The sequence below is a fragment of the Rhipicephalus microplus genome, chromosome 5 (genome assembly GCF_043290135.1).
Source record: "Rhipicephalus microplus isolate Deutch F79 chromosome 5, USDA_Rmic, whole genome shotgun sequence".
Taxonomy (NCBI): Eukaryota; Metazoa; Arthropoda; class Arachnida; order Ixodida; family Ixodidae; genus Rhipicephalus; species Rhipicephalus microplus.
The window spans coordinates 92,553,298-92,567,397 of record NC_134704.1 but is presented as its reverse complement, the minus strand read 5'-3'; the positions used below and the strand labels follow the sequence as shown (position 1 = coordinate 92,567,397).

The window sequence follows — 14,100 nt, the reverse complement described above, 5'->3', positions numbered from 1 at the left end:
GAGTACCACGTGCTCATTTTGCACCCGCGGGCAATCTTTGGATGAGGCCTCATGAGCACCATGGCAGTTTGGACATCGTAACATAGTGGTACCACAGGCGTTTTTTGAGTGAGACTCAGCGCACCGCGGACACACAACTTTGTTCTCACAGACACCTTTTACGTGTCCAATCTTGAAGAACTTGTAGCATAGCAGTGGCTTCGGTATGTATGGACGCACTGAGTGGCGAACATGGCCAACTTTGACATACGAGGGAAGGCTGTCTCCCTCGAACACAAGCCTCAAACAGCGTGAGTTGCCGAGTCTGGTAATGTGCGTGATGCGGGTGCCTTCTGTCGCTGGCTTTATTAGTATTGGCAGGTAATTATCTGGGATGGAAAGATCCACATCATAAATGACGCCTACAGTGCCATTACAACCTGTAGCGACCATTGGCCGAACTTTCACGTTGCCGATTTCTGTTATGTGCCGAAGGCTTTGCAGTGCGCTACGGTTCATAATGTCTACAGCAAGGACATTCTTCCGTGCATTGATACTCACGTTCTTGATCTAATAAGGTGCGGTTTCCTCGAGAAGCACAGAAAGAACTTGCCTGTTGAGGAGTCGCAAGTTAGATGCAGGGTCTTCGGGCATAAACAGCATGGTGTGCGGCCACCGCTGTGGTGTAGTTTTAACGGTGGAAACATTTGCCGACGATGCCGTCCGCAGCAGTCTTCGTTTTGTAGATCGATTCTTGACGACCGTGAAGTCATTATCCAATGACTGAAAGCCGTCCGAGTACAAATCGATTGCCTCGCTGTCCGTGTCGCTCGACCCGTTGCTACGCTTCCTGGACGACGAAGCCCGGCGCGACGGTTGAACGCCTGGAACATTCTCAGGTGTGTCCTGAAGCATCACCGCAAAAGAGGGAGCGGTAGCTCCCAGGATTTCCAGGAAAACAGATTGAAAATACTGAGACACGGGCACAAGCGTTCTGTAAGAGAATCCAGGAAAAAGACATAATTATAATGAAAGTGATGGAAAACACCTCCTGCAGGAAAGCTAGGTGGAGGTGCTCACCGTTCTGGGGACCAACTTACGCTAATGTGGCGCGTCAGGGGGCAGTGCCACACCAGCCTCCTTCACTTGCCCTGCCCACGCAGAGGGAGCCGATGACTGTGGCGGTTGCCTCCAAAGCGGCAGTAGTTGATACTACTCCGCTAGCTCATAAACAGGAACCAGCGACTCCAGGGCCGTCGTTTCCCAAGGCCTTGTTACACCAGGCAAGGCCACAAACTCGAACTAAAGACGCAGACGTGCGGTCTTCCAGTGCCTCTCAGTAGGCAATAGAAACAACACCAGCACCTCTGCGGCCGCAACACCAGTGCGCTTCTCTGGTCCCTGCCAAGAAAACAAAAAAAGCCAATAACGGGGCCTGACAATGGTCCTGCCTCTTGAACCCTTTAAAATACACAAAACACCAGCCTATGCTCATCATGCAGGCACAAATACTGCAGTGGAACATCCGAAGCCTTCTTGGAAACCCAGATTATCTACAAAAACTGCTCCACAAGCTCAATCCACAAGTCTTGTGTGTACATGAAACCCACTTGAAAGCAAAACACAAAGGCTTTATACGGAGTTACATCATTTTTCAAAGGAATCGAGATGATGCAATGGCATCATCAGGTGGCGTGGCCATATCAAAGCATAGCATGTACACACCTACTACTACAAACATTCCTTAAAGCAGTGGCTCTTCGAGCAGTTCTTTTGAACAAACTCGTCCCCATCTGCTCCCTTTACATACCTTCTCAGTACCACCTTGATAAACATGAATTACAGTCCTTAATAGATGAACTGCCAGAGCCTTACCTGGTTCTTGGTGCCTGAGCGCACATAGCAGTCTATGGAGTTCTATCGCAGTGATGCGCGAGGTCGCCTAGTCGAACGGTTTTTGTTGTCTTCCGGTGCATGTCTGTTGAATAGGAAAAAAAGAACACCAAAGTACTATTCCCTCGCAAACCATACGTACTCGGTTATAGGCATCAGCATTGCATCCCCAACTCTTACTCACCTACTTAATTGGAAAGTTATTGCGAGTCCCTATGGAAGAGACCATTTTTCAATAGTTCTGTGCGTACCAAAAGAAAATGAATGTTCTATACAGGTTCCTAAGTGGCAGATTGAGAAAGCAGATTGGAAACGGTTTAAAAAAGATACACTTTTAAATTTGAGCGACTTGTGTGCCTCAAGCTTAAATGCAGCTGTCGACTACTTAACAAAGTTTTTCATTGATGCTGCCACAAAATTTATTCCACAAAGTGGACTGTCCGCCAAACGGCGCGTGCCTTGGTGAAAATATGATTGTCGAAATGCTAGAAAAAAGGAAAATAAAGCATGGAGGTTGCTTCGGAACTCACCGACAGCCGAGAACCTTGACAATTTTAAGAACATAAAATCCCAAGGTAGAAGAACGCGTAAACAGGTGAGAAAGAAAAGCTGGCATAAGTTTTTATCCGGAATAAATTCATATACACAAGAGGCCAGAGTCCGGAACATGGTAGAAAGCCCCGCCACGGTGGTCTAGTGGCTGAGGTACTCGGCAGCTGACCCGCAGGTCGCGGGTTTGAATCCCGGCTGCGGCGGCTGCATTTCCAATGGAGGCGGAAATGTTGTAGGCCCGTGTGCTCAGATTTGGGTGCAAGTTAAAGAACCCTAGGTGGTCGAAATTTCCGGAGCCCTCAACTACGGCGTCTCTCATAATCATATGGTGGCTTTGAGAAGTTAAACCTCACAAATCAATCAATGGAACATCGTAGGAAAAGTAGCAGGACGCCAATCTTATCCACTTGCCCTAGTAAACACAGAAGGCGGCAGCTTGGAAGACCAGGTGAACACCCTCGGCGCACACTTCAAACAGATCCCCCGCTCGTCCCACTACACCACATCGTTCCAGCGATACAAAAAAAATAATCGAAAAACAGAGGCTATAGTGCACATCTGCAAAATAAGAAGAATACAACAAACCATTCGTGTTAGCTGAGTTAGAGGCGTCGATAAACTGCTGTAACAACTCATCCCCAGGCCCGGACCATGTAGTATATGAAATGTTAAAACACTTGCCCTCTCAAACTTAAAAAAAAAACAGGTCTCTTTGTATGATGCTATTTGGTTTTCTTGACGAATCCCATCATTGATAGATTTGTGGGGTTTAACGTCCCAAAACCACCATATGATTATGAGAGACGCTGTAGTGGAGGGCTCCGGAAATTTCGACCACCTGGGGTTTTTTAACGTGCACCCAAATGTGAGTACACGGGCCTACAGCATTTCCGCCTCCATCGGAAATGGAGCCGCCGCAGCCGGGATTTGAACCCGCGACCTGCGGGTCAGCAGCCGAGTACCTTAGCTACTAGACCACCGCGGCGGGGCATACGAATCCCATCAGCCTGAAAAGAAGTCATTGTTATTCTGATTCTAAAGCAAGGCAAGGATCGATCCTCCGTTACCATCTACAGACCAATCGCACTAACAATTTGTCTTTGCAAACTTTTCAAAAAGATGATTTAGAGCTGGCGTTTACATTATCTGGAAGCGAAAAATTCACTCGATCCTCACCAGTGCGGATTTCGTGAGGGTAGATCCCCCACTGACCACCCGCTACGAATTGAGGCACAATCCGCGACGCTTTCGTTCATAAACAGTTTTCTTTCAGTATTCCTAGATATAGAAAATGCATAGGACATGACAAGGCAGTTTTGGCATACTGCGAGACCTCTCACACTTTGGTGTCCGAGGTAAAATGCAGACCATAATCGAAAGTTATATGTCAAACCACACTTTCTGTGTCCGAATGGGGAATTTGTCCAGGAGGCTGGAGTGCCGCAAAGTGGTGTGTCGAGTTGCACACTTTTTATTGTAAAAGTGAATACACTGCATTCCTACATTCCACGCAATATGTTTTATTCCACATAGATAGACAACGTTCCGATCGGTTTTAAATACTATAATCTTGCAATCTGCGAGTGGCAGCTTCAGCTTTGTTGAATAAAGTTACCTAATGGGCAGAAGAAAATGGTTTTAGCCTCAACCCGCAAAAAGCACATGCATTTTATTTTCAAGAAGGAGATGTCTCCTTCCCGATCTGATCATTGACTTTCATGGCCATCGACTAGCTGTTAAAACGGAACACAAGTTTTTAGGCATAATTTTAGACATGAAGCGGACATTCGTACCCCACAATAAAAATCTCAGAAACAAATGCCTGAAAGTCATGAATGTACTGAAGGTTTTGTCGCGGACATCGGGGGGCAGTGATAGAAAATGTCTCATGAATCTCTATAGAAGACTCATGCGCACGCGCTTAGATTATGGGGCGATTGTCTATCAGTCTGCCACACCAAGCGCTTCGAAAATGGTGGACCGGTTCATCATTTAGGCATCCCGCTCTCTACTGGTGCCTTTCGCACTAGTCATGTAGACAGCCTTAACGTAGAATCAAACGAGTGGTCGTTGTAACTTCAGAGATCTTACATGTCCTTCCTGTAATATTTTAAAGAGAATGCAGACTAAGAGCACCCTACACATTCGACTATCATTGATATACCGAGCTCAACACTGTTTTACAACCGGCCTTTGTTGCGAAAACCCCACTCGCTTCGTGTGAGGGGCCTTGCTCAGGAAACTGGTGTGCCACTTGAACTCTTTTTGATGGCTCCTGCAGCGTACCTGCCACTATGGCAGTGGCAGATGATAGAATGTGATGTGTCTTTCTTAGAGGTTACAAAACACGTGCCCATTGTACACATCCACACATACTTGATGGAACTGCAACATAAATACACTTGTCCTGAATTCTTTACTGATGCTTCAAAGTCTTACACTTCTGTGTCGTACGCAGTGGTCGGCCTATCCTTTTCGAATGACGGAGCTCTGCATCCTGACAGAAGCATCTTCACGGCAGAAGATTTTGCGATACTTGCCGCTGTTAAACATGTAAAAAAAGTAAAGTTACGAAAGGCAGTAATTTTACACAAAATCCCTAAGTTTCGTAAGGACAAAACGAGGCTTTAAATATAGGAGCGCTCGATTCTACGCTAGAGCTGTATTTAGTTAAGCTCTAATATAGTTCTTAAGTAGGTGTTGCTGTAGTTATGAATTCTGCGCATAATGCCAAGCCACTGCTGAGAAACTTGAGGAAGTGCGTAGCACGGGCAGCACAGTGATTACTTCGGCAATCACGCGCGTTCCGAGGTCAAGGCGCCCTTTCTTGCGCGGCGCGGGTATCAGTTAGATGTGTAAGAACTGTTTTTTTTTTATATTAGGTAAAGTGTCGTGAATAGTTCTTTATTTTTATTTCCGTAGTTTAGAATATTTGAGGCATGGTTTGTTTGTTTTGAACAACTTTTGAGCATTGCTTTCTTATTTTGTGCGTGAATTCACCCCTACCTGACCACGAGACACGAATGTGCGGATGCAGGACTAGCCGTGCCCTTAAGATGCCATACACTATAAACGAAAAAAAAAAGATTTCGCTATGTTCATGGACTTGACCTTTCGGCTTGCACAGACCGATAAAGTTATTGTGCCTTGAGACTATTGTTCTGCTCCACCAAAATGAACTCGTGATTTCTATTATAGGATAAATTGTCATTGTGCCCTTACATCGTTAATAAATAGCGTATGTGCACACGACGGTGTGCCTGTATCTTGTGCTACTAAAAGCCATACACAATATACGACATCTTCCACTCGAGAGCACTGTACATAGTTTGTCTCGTGTACCTGCCTGAACAGAAAAATGTTTGAAAGTGATACCTCGGCAAGGGCGTTCTGAATAAAACTATTTGTGATATTTAGTTAGAACTAGTCATGCTATCCCGGCTGCGGCGGCTGCATTTCCGATGGAGGCGGAAATGTCGTAGGCCCGTGTGCTCAGATTTGGGTGCACGTTAAAGAACCCCAGGTTGTCAAAATTTCCGGAGCCCTCCACTACGGCGTCTCTCACAATCATATGGTGGTTTTGGGATGTTAAACCCCACAAATCAATCAATCACTAGTCATGCTAATTTATTGCTGTAAAATATCCATTTCAGTTGAAGTCGTACATGGGAGCTTTCACCCAACTTGTTAAACTCTAGCAACACTTTGAAGTATTTTAAGTTGGCTTCTCCGTTAGAACAGCGTAATTGCGGCGAAGCCACCTTTGTAAAAATCATCTCGGGGACTTTTTGAACCCACAAATGTGATTCCAAATTATAGGTTGAGCGAAACGGTAATCAATGATTTCCTTTTTCAGCTAAAATGCACCCCAAGCTTTACTTCTTTATCGTGACTTGATGTTGATGTGACATTGTAAGAAAGGCCTGAATTCAGGCTTTGCAACAACTATTCAACGCAGAAATTTGGGCTAGTTGGTGGATGTATAACTTGAGCATACTAACAAGTGCAGTGGAACAAAATGAAATAGTGGCCACCATCTCTTTATTTTATGTTTGTTCCACCACGCCTAAGGAGACGCTTATGTTTATACCGCAACATAAAAAAAAAATCTTTGGGGTATATGCCACGTACTACAACAAACATAAGATGACAATATTGTAGAATGGCAGCCTCAATATTCCTCACGATTAAACTTCATGGAAGCTGTAGTGGTAAAGTCTGACCTGCTATTGAAATTGTTGTAGTATGTCTTGTGGTCATTCAAGTGGCCGAAAACAACATAGGATAAACACGTTATGAGATTTGTAGAGTTAAGGCAGAGGTGTCACCCGCAGCGTCACATTGCTGCGGCAGCAACTGTTCTGTACCGTTACGTTTTTTTTAATGGCAAGAGCAATGAATGACAACGTTTTAAAAACGTTTGAAAATGTGGCATAGCGTCGTCGATACAATTGTTTCTAACTTACTAAAATTATTTATTTTCATTTATTTAACAATACTACCATTCTCATCAGAGATTATAGCAGGGAGGGCATATGAAAGCGAATATTTCTATACACAAAGCCATAATGATGGAAAACATAAGAAAAAGCCGGAATTACAAAATGACATACATATTATAGATTATACATTGCCATTATAAGAACACACAATCAAACAATTTTAGTAATAGCAAAATCATGAACTATGTTATCGTTAAAAACGACTGCAAAAAGATAATGCATGCATTTGTAATATGGGCTACAGACAACTAGACATTTTCATTGAACAACTTATTCAAACAATTTTATGAACAATAAACTAATCGAAAAACATGTCACTTGAAATATAACGATCATAAAAACAACACTTTTGTATTAGTAACATGACACTGACTCATCGTTTATTTGGTTTATTGATGATGTGATGTCATTAGTGCGATTTGCGAGGCAAGAAATTCACTTTCAATTGCAGCTGTAAACACGTTTATGGATTATTCATCGAATGTATGGACGACCACTTCGTTTTTTAGCCGTAGCTCAGACGAATATGTGCCCCATGTATGCAAACATTTTCAGCGCGTCAACAAATAAGATTACTTCGTGATCAACAAGGAACAAGTGCAACTTCGGGAGGCGGAAATGTTGTAGGCCCGTTTGCTCAAATTTGGGTGCACGTTAAAGAACCCCAGGTGGTGAAAATTTCCGGAGCTCTCCACTACGGCGTCTCTCATAATCATATGGTGGTTTTGGGACGTTAAAGCCCACATATCAATCAATCTGGCGGGAAGTTTTTGACGACGTACGCGACGCGAAGGTGACATTATTCATGTTCTGACCAGCACGTCATACTCGTCAAGCCATCTTACCCTCCCAGGCTAATTTTGGTTCACGCCCAGTTAAGGGGGTGACCATGAGAGCACCCAAACGTAAGCGGCTAGATAGATAGATAGATAGGTAGATAGATAGATAGATAGATAGATAGATAGATAGATAGATAGATACGCTCAAAGTCACTCAAGTGACTTCGCATTTAAAATGTTTTTTGTATGCAGAGCCTATAGTCTTCACCGGTATATATGCGTTTCCATAGCTCTGTCTAAAACAAGCGTAATATTGAATTCAATGACCAGATCAACATGATATCTATAATAGCACTTTGAACTTTGGTTAAGCCAAGTGTCGGCTTGGTGTTGCCTGTAAGATATCAGGTTTTGTTATATGTAATTCATCTTTCCATGCCGTTGCTGCTATCAAGAGTAGAAAGAAACGTACGAAGTCCCTTCCCACTTTAAAATTCATTTTGTTCTTAAGACAATCGAACACCAATTACTCTACTACCAGCAATTTTCACCACCTGAGTTTTCAAGTTATTTCAAATCTGATAGTCGACTGAAATAAAAACGAAATGAATTGCATCAACAATAAGGCATGAAGAAGTGGCTCTTTCTTTTGGCCATGTTGGTTATTTTTCTTATTCCAATTCTTCCGAATTTGTGCTGCTCAGCGAGATGCAACAGGTTTGCTTTGCCGAAAAAACAAACGAACAAGGAAGTACTTTGCAAATATTAGTGCACATATTTTAAGTTTTATCTGTCAATTAATTTGTGATATTGTCCGACTTTTTGCAGATTTACGGCATTTCATCTCTTTTGAAAGGGGCCCTAAAACAAAAATGACACTTCCCTGTTGAGATTTTCTCTGCTCAAGTAAGGATTAGACAGACCAATTTCCAAGTATTTCGGCGCGATATTCGGTCTGTAATTATTGGTGCCCATTCGAAATCGCAGTATTTTTTGGGCTCGCTGCCGACCATGTGGTACCATAACAGCTATATGCTCTAAATTGTGACGTCAGCAAAATGTCAGAATAGGAGAAGTTACAGAGTATCGTCTTTATTTTTCTACAAAGTGATAGTGTTATAACAACCCAGAAAAGCAAAAAAAGAAAAAAAATATATAAAAGAGCAGTTCTTGCGCTCTGAGTTGTATGCTGTGAAATAACAGCGAGTGATCAGCTCGGTTTCGTTTCCAAGTACATCCGGGCTCCGTGACGTGTGTATCCTTGCCTTCCCACTGGTTGCCTTGGCTCGGTCGGGGCAGCCAGTGCAGCGTACCAGTTTTTTTTTTCTTGTAGCGTCGGGTTTTGTTCTACTGCCTGTCCTGCATTCCTTACACATCGTCGTGGCAAACCTGTGCGTCGTCCGCCAGTGCCGCACAACTTATAAAAGCCCAAATAACGTTCACCTTCACAAGCTGCCCAGCGAGCCACAGCGCACAGCAGTGTGGCTACAAACTGTTAACCGCGATGGTCCCGATGGTATGGGCAAACAGAGTGGACACTCGCGGTCGGAGATTCTGCAAACGGAGGTTGTATCACGTGGCGTGGATACGAGTGCTTCCAGGGCGCAGGCTTCTTCACCATCGTCACCGCTGTTACTGTCTTGCTCTGACGATGGCCGATATCGCACTCGCATGGGTGCGCCGGTGTACGTCTCGAAGCCCAAACCCCCAATACACTCTAGCAGACGACGCTGTAGCTCGGGAAAGTCGGCCATCCTGCGCTGTTGGTGAGTGACGTCATGATATTTTATGGTGGTGATTACACCCTAATCTAAACAGCATGATGCCCTGAACCATGTTCAACTAAGGCACAAAAACATTGCTGCGTCACCATGTTTTGTCGACGACCGAGGCTTTTCATTGGCTGTCTTAAAGTAACGTCAGCTGCACAGTTGAGGGGAACGTGAGCTGGGAAACCGAAATTGCACTTTTTTAGCAATTCAGTGAGCCCAGACAATTAAACGAGTCCAGGCACAGTATTAAATGGATGGCCAGGACTGTGAGTACACACGTAGGTAAAATTTTTTGAAAACTTTTCACCACCCCTTTAACCCTTTCATCTCACGACTGATCGTACGTAAAGACGCCAAGATTAAGCATGACGTCACAAGTACCATCAAAGTACATTTCCATAGTTGATCACCTGCCATGCCATTAGCTCCTTTCGAAGTTCGGATTAAAGTTGAAGCCGTCCATAGTTGTATCTGAAATATATATATATATATATATATATATATATATATATATATATATATATATATATATATATATATATATATATATATGCAAGGACCTCACTTTTACCAATTTCCGCATCCGCTGACTAACACATGATTTAATACGAAGTTCGTAAAGTGCACTCCGAAGCAAGACTTCTCCGGAGAAAATTTATTCATTCACGTTCAGCCCCGAAGTAAACACATCATAACTGTAACAATAGTTTATTGCCTGGGAGGACAAGCTTCGTTAGCCTTTATTGTTTGGCGTAAATAATTTTATGGAACTCCTGTGTGATCTAACAACATGAGCTCTTTTTATGTTAGGGGGGGTGGGGTGTTCAACTACTGTGTTTGTATATTTTAGCACTCAATTCGAAGCGCATGGATTAACTATATACACATGCTAAATCAAAAAACTTAAGGGGGGGGGGTTACGATAACCCCTTAAAAGTAAATAACCTGTAAACCCTACTTTTCCCGCTAAGGGAACACTGGTTAAAGGTGCTCCCACATTGCGATGCAACTATACCCTTATTTTTTCTGCAGCTTTGTTAATGGACCTTGCTCAGGTGTTTCCTGTTTTTTTATGTCAGTGCACGTGTGTTTTTGTAACGCTGATTTGGACATTCTTGCTTCGGCCTTAACATTAGGCGAAAACGCAGCCTGGGACGGAAGCTCATTTTATGGAGTATTTTAAGCTACGTGGCGGGCGCTAGACCAAAATGCGTAGCTAGTTCTTTCATAAAGTAGGCGGAGAAGAGGTTTCCTTCATTTTTAGCGTCAAACAGTGTCTATTGTTTGCGTTTCGGAACCCTCGCTTCTTGCCCTGCCGAGGTGGTCTAGTGGCTAAGGTAATCGGCTGCTGACCCGCCACTCTAGGAATCAAATCCAAGCTACACGGCGGCATTTCCGATAGAAGCGAAAATGCTGTTGGCCCGTGTGACGCAGATTTGGGTGCACGTTAAGGAACTCCCGGTGGTCTTAATTTCAGGAGCCCTCCACTAAGGCGTCTCGCGTATGCATATGGTAGTTTTGGGGCGTTAAACGCCACACACCAATCAAATCATCAATCAACCCTCGTTTCTTTTGCCCGGTGAGCCCGAGTCGCCATCTGTCGTGAGGTATTTCAGTGTTAGAAGACTGGCTGACAATGAACGTCGGCGACAATCGATGACGTCCTTGAAAACGAGACCATCTCTCACTGCGCACTGGAACTCTGACGTCATTCCATTGAAAAACTGCGCACCGTTGCTGGCCTCACCATGTGACGTCACGTCCTAATGGCGAGCAGATGGCCTACTACTTGCGAGGGCTGTTACTCCTGCAAACTGAAAGAAAGAAACAAAGGGTGAACGTTACATATTTTTTTATATTCGCTCACAAGCGCGTTTCTTTCATTTTAAAGGGTTGCGGCGATCGGGAAAGCAAAACTTTGATGTACACAGGCTCTACATGGCTGAATACCGCGAGTGAACTTGCTCTGCATTCATTTTCATATTTATGCTTCTTACGTGTTGGTTTTCAATAAGTTTTTAAAATGGAAGCGTATAAAAGCTGATTTCTTCGGCACTTCGCACGTTTAAAACAACGTCAAACGCGTTGTTGTAAACGTAGTGCAGTCGTTACTTTGCTCAGCTGCTGTCCCGGGAGTTAGTTACGCGTTGGAACCTTGCCGCGGAAGTCGAACTTCGACGCAAAAGAAAAGCTATAATAGACCTGTGTACTTCGGTTTAAGCGTACGTTAGAGAAACCCGTAGAGTCAAAAAAGTAAATCAGACTGCTCCATTACTAATAATCATATCTTGGTTGTGGCACGAGAAACTTCAGTAATAGTTATGGCACCATAATGGTTCGAATTCTTTCGTGATTCAGCAAGCCGGCGTTAGCAGCTACATATTTCTTTCATGCACGACATTAAGCTAACAATATATAACTAAAGCCTGCCCAAATATGAATCTTTCCTGGCGTAAGAATTAGCTAACCGAAGTGGGGTTTCTGCTGCCAACAGCTCATTATCGACATTCCTGCAGTTTTCAGACAAATATCGAGTGCCTACAAAAATGAACTTGAGCAAAACATCATCTCATGTAATTCATTACAAGCGCCAAGAGTTATTTTCCTAAAGCATGATCAGATATCTACTTCAATAAACAAACTTTATGTAATTGACTCAGATCAATTCACAAAATTTATTTCTCACTCCTGGATCACTCAGACAAGCTCCTCGAAATTAGGCTCAACCGGAGAGACAAGGAATTAATCTCGCCGTGTCTTTACTGAGTCGAGTTCGCCCCGCAGTGGTGGTCTAGTGGCTAAGGTACTCGGCTGCTGACCCGCAGGTCGCGGGTTCAAAGCCCGGCTACGGCGGCTGCATTTCCGATGGAGGCGGACATGTCGTAGGCCCGTGTTCTCAGATTTGGGTGCACGTTAAAGAACCCCAGGTGGTCAAAATTTCCGGAGCCCTCCACTACGGCGTCTCTCATAATCATATGGGGGTTTTTGGACGTTAAAAACCACAAATCAATCAATCAATCTACTGAGTCGAGTTTATATATACTGTAACAAAGAATCACCAAAATAATGCTTTGCCTTACTCCACCAAATCTAATTGAACCTGCAGACTTTGCAGTACCATGGCCGCTGAAAAGAAAATGTCCAGTGGCTGTGGCAGCTAGTACTAAGTACGTAAATAAAATTTTACACCCTGAATAATAAAAAAAAACATGTTGATGCCTATTGTGTAGGTGTTTTGGCTAACGTGTTGCGCTGCTTGGCTCAAGGTCATGTGTTCGATTCCCCTGCCATACTTGGCCGTTCTCGAAATAACTAAAAAAACACATCATCAGATATTTATATATATAAACACGGGAATACACCGCAGGTTCTAAAACTCGTAACATTTGTGGCCGTGGTTGTACCAATGCTAGGGTGCTACGCCGCTGACCCGAAAGGCGCAAGTTTGATCAAGGCCACTGCAGCCTTACTTTTGTTGGAGACGAATTGCTAGAGGTGCACGTAACAGGAATCCAGGGGGTCATAATTTATGGAGCCTTTCAATATGGCGCGCATCATAATATTGTGGTTGCGACACGTGACATGTCATGACTTGTTATGTTATGTTATCGTGAAACTTATTTATTCCGGAGGAACGTACTCCCGTGTGCTTCATATTTATTTCCTGGGTTAGGGCTCACAGAATACCGGAAATTTATGATGATCCCTTCATGCCATATATCTGTCTACAGAACATGCAGATAGACCTCAAAAGTTGTAAGCGCTATGCACAAAATTATTATCATGCAACGAAGGTCATATCAAATGCATGTAGAAATGCAGCCTAACTAGCTTAACGTCAAAATTGCAAATGTTTCTTGTGAACATTAGTGTCTAAAAAGGCCACTTCAACGACTCTCGAGACAGTGAGTTAAGAAAGTTTCCTTGGCCTTTTCATTGGCATACTTCACATGGTTGTGCGTAACTAAAGCTCGGTTGCTTTTCCTCCTGTCCTTTTTACAGATGTTGAAAGCTATGCTAGAGACACGCGATGTATCATAACTTGTTTTAGACTGGTAACCTTTTTTTTTCGTAGTTAAAGAAAGCGCCGATGTGGTCATACGGTAAAGAAAAAGGGCACCGTGTGTTTACAAAAGTCGGTAGTTATTTAGAGTATATAGGTACTCTACTAGGGGAAAGCTGCAAGCCGTACCGTGGCGCTCACACTTAAAGAGGGCTCCGAAGCGGACAAATCGTGTGTTTAGATAATATGGTTAACAATTTAGAGTACTCGGTACTCTACTATGGAAGAGCTGAAAGCCGTCCCTGCACCCAGTATGGAACGCGTGAGGTAATCCATATTCATTGTTTTGCGTCAGCAGCAACGTTTAACAAGTTTTTAACGGCATACTTTCATCGCCTCGGCAACATCAGAGAGACAAGGTTATTTGGCAACTTTTTAAAACCTGCTTACCTAAACCTCTAATGTTCGGCAACTACAAGAAGTTTCGAGACTCATTTTGATGATGGGCACTGAAACTTATAGCAAACTGAATGAAATAGCAAAGTAGTTTTAGGCTAACGTCGAATAGTGCTTGCGCGAAAGCTAAACGTTTGTGTTTGCATAACACGGTGAGTAGCAAC

At 43.5% G+C, this 14,100-nt stretch overlaps 1 long non-coding RNA gene across 3 annotated transcripts in view; it reads right to left on the bottom strand.

Moving 5' to 3' along the window:
* Positions 1–1,081: 1,081 nt before the first annotated feature.
* The window catches only part of LOC142817318 (uncharacterized), a 57,047-nt gene continuing 44,028 nt past the window's right edge, over positions 1,082–14,100 (bottom strand). For 2 of the 3 annotated variants that reach the window (XR_012895169.1, XR_012895170.1), the window contains one exon: positions 10,095–11,291. This is a non-coding gene — a long non-coding RNA (uncharacterized LOC142817318). Of the gene's footprint in view, positions 1,381–1,854; positions 1,958–10,094; positions 11,292–14,100 lie in introns of those variants that run through there. The other variant, XR_012895171.1, reaches the window with a different exon arrangement.